Genomic DNA, 3,003 nt, shown 5'->3' with positions numbered 1-3,003 from the left:
GTTGCTGATGTACATGCCAGAATTGCTTTCAAGACATTTTCCTAAATGTTGAAAACTTTAAGGGGCTGAATAAGCAGTTATAAACACTAATATTTCTGAAACAAATTAATGTTTAATTATCATGTTCACTGATGCTGTGGAAGCAACTTCCATACAATGTCGCAACATGATTTTTTGGCCTTATTTTCCAGTTTTGTCAAACCATAAACAAATATCTCGCAAAATACGGATGTTTATTGATTAAAAAATGATTTGAAATGTATCCTTTTCTAATTTTATCCATTGAATTGATCATATTGCCTTTAAATTTTTAAAACATCTTGCTTAGACATGTACATGCAGTATTTTCCTCTGTTAATGCTATGGAAAAATTGATGACTTCACGTGACTGGGCCCCATGGGCCAAATTTGATGGGGCCTAACAAAAAATTAATAAGTAGGGTCTATGGAATTGCCTCACAAAGTTTGACACTTTTGTCAAGTCGGTCCCCATCGTATCGCTAAGCTGCTCAGATACCAGACCTTCCAGACGAGCAGCTCGACCCAGACGCCTGTGGCTGATCCGGCAGGAGGAAACCCTCCAGCGCCTCCAGGGTGGAGGTCAGTGACGGAGCCGGTGTAGTATGGAATCTGGACCCGGGGTCTAGATTCTATGGGGGTCCATTTACAGTCTTACACCAGTTCTCTGAGAACAGTTCCATCAGCAGAACAGTGTCAGTGCATGTGTGAGAAAACTGTTTGAATCTGAGGCTTCAGCAGATTCACACTTCGCTCAAACGACTCTTTGGAACAACCACCGTGTGAGTTCCAGCTGCAGAGAGACCAGCTGCTGAGCAGCAATAATAATAATAATAATAATAGGTTTTATAACGCACTTTACATTTGAAACCAAATCTCAAAGTGCTACAATGGGCACAGGGTTAGAAACATTACAACACAGCAAACTTTAAAAGCAACATTAGCTGGTATGACTTTCTAAAAAGGAAGGTCTCCAGTCCTCTTTTAAAAGCGTCCAGCGTCTGAGGGGCTCTGAGGAGGTCTGGGAGAGGCTCCACAGACGGCGAGCTGCTGCTTCAAAGGCCCGGTCCCCCATGGTCCTGAGCCGAGTCCTGGGCTGAACCAGACGGGGCTGCTGGCCTGACTGGGTCCGGGTGGAGGTGTGTGGGTGGAGCAGTTCAGTAGGGAGGTGGGGGCCGCACCGTGCAGACAGCGATGGGGGGGCGGGAGGATCTTGTTCTCTATACGGGCCTGAATGGGAGCCAGTGGAGGGTGTGAAGGATGGGAGTGACGTGCTCATGTTTCCGCCCCTCATCAGGACTCGAGTGCCTGGTCTGAACCCTCATCAGGACTCTGGCAGCTGGTCTGAACCCTCATCTGGACTCTGGCAGCTGGTCTGAACCCTCATCTGGACTCTGGCAGCTGGTCTGAACCCTCATCAGGACTCTGGCAGCTGGTCTGAACCCTCATCTGGACTCTGGCAGCGGGTCTGTAGCAGAACTCTCTGGAGGCTGCCAGGCTTCTCCGCTGTCTGGATCTGATTTGATCCTTCAGTCTGTCCAGTCAGAGCCAAACACCAGGGGTTCTGATTCGGTTCAGGATCTGGGTCTCTTTCATCTAAATGTGTGTGTGTGTGTGTGTGTGTGTGTGTGTGATCACATTTCGTTTCCATGTGAGTCAGTGTTGCTTTACACAGATGACACCTTCATGTCTTCAGTCGTCAGGCTTTCCTTTCTTCCAAAATGTCCTCAGTCTGTCTCTTCTCGCCATCCTCAGTTTGTCTCTCCTCGCTGTCTCTCTGTCTCTCCTTGCTGTCCTCATCCTGTCCTCAGCCTGTCCTCATCCTGTCCTCAGCCTGTCTCTCTTTGCTGTCCTCAGCCTGTCCTCATCCTGTCCTCTCTCTGGGCTGTCAGTGATGCTTCTGACCTTCTTCACCTGCTGGTCTCACATTCCTTGTTGTGCCTGGTTCTCTGTCTCCTGACCCTGGTCCAGGTCCTGACCCTGACCCTGACCCGGACCCTGACCCCCTGTGTCTCATGGCCTTGCTTTGAAGCCCCATGTGTAATTCCTCGGGGGGCTGGTGGTCTCTGGCCCCGGCACTCTGGGTGTTTTGACCGGGTCAGGTTTTGGGTCCAGACAGTCTGGTCTGGGAGGTTCTGGCTGTGTGTGTGTTTCCAGTCCGAACCGGGCCGATCGGTCGCTCTGTGCTCACCGGCGGCGGTTCGGCGGTTTGAGCTGTGTCGCCTGCTGCGACTGAAAGACCTTCTCAATCACACACAGATAAACAGACTGTCGACACAGCAGGTCTGACCTGCGACACACACTTCTTATTTTAGTGCTGCGTGTGAAGAAACGCCTCACTGCAGGTTTGAAGGTGTTGCATGAGTCCCTCCCACTTCCTGTTTCACACCCTCTGAATCAGTACCAGGACCCCCACGGCAGCTGAACAGAAGACAGAGGAACTACGAGCTGTGCAGCGCTTTATTTCCTCTCTCTGCAGGAAACACCACTCCAGCGTCTGAGGCAGGATCCGATCTGATCCACCTGATCCACCTGATCTGACGCTGATGAATCCTGAACTAATGAGCTTCACTGAAGAAGAGAAGGAGTAAAAATTCACCTTCTGCTCATATCCAACCATCACTTAATCCAGACTGAAGATGAGCTTCAAGAAAAGACCTGAGCCTGGAGCCTCAGTTAGTCTGGAATGTCTTCATGATGTTTCCATTATCTCCATTCTGGTCCCAGTCCTGGTCTCTGTCTGGTCCTGTTTGAACCTTCTCCAGCAGAGACTGGAACAGGATCCAGGATCAAACCATGTCTGAGTGAAGCTGCTGCAGGTCTAGAGCGATGGAAGATCTGTACTCAGCTCCTGTCCTTCCTCATCCACCATCTGTCTCTGCAGTGGACATCTGTCTGTCTCCCAGTCAGTCAGTGCCCCCCCCCCCCCCCCCCCCCCCCCCCCCCCCCGCCCCCCCGGTCTCAGTAGTCTTCACCAGTAGAACT

Source organism: Salarias fasciatus, chromosome 19 (genome assembly GCF_902148845.1).
Source record: "Salarias fasciatus chromosome 19, fSalaFa1.1, whole genome shotgun sequence".
Taxonomy (NCBI): Eukaryota; Metazoa; Chordata; class Actinopteri; order Blenniiformes; family Blenniidae; genus Salarias; species Salarias fasciatus.
Note: the sequence above shows the minus strand (reverse complement) of the source record.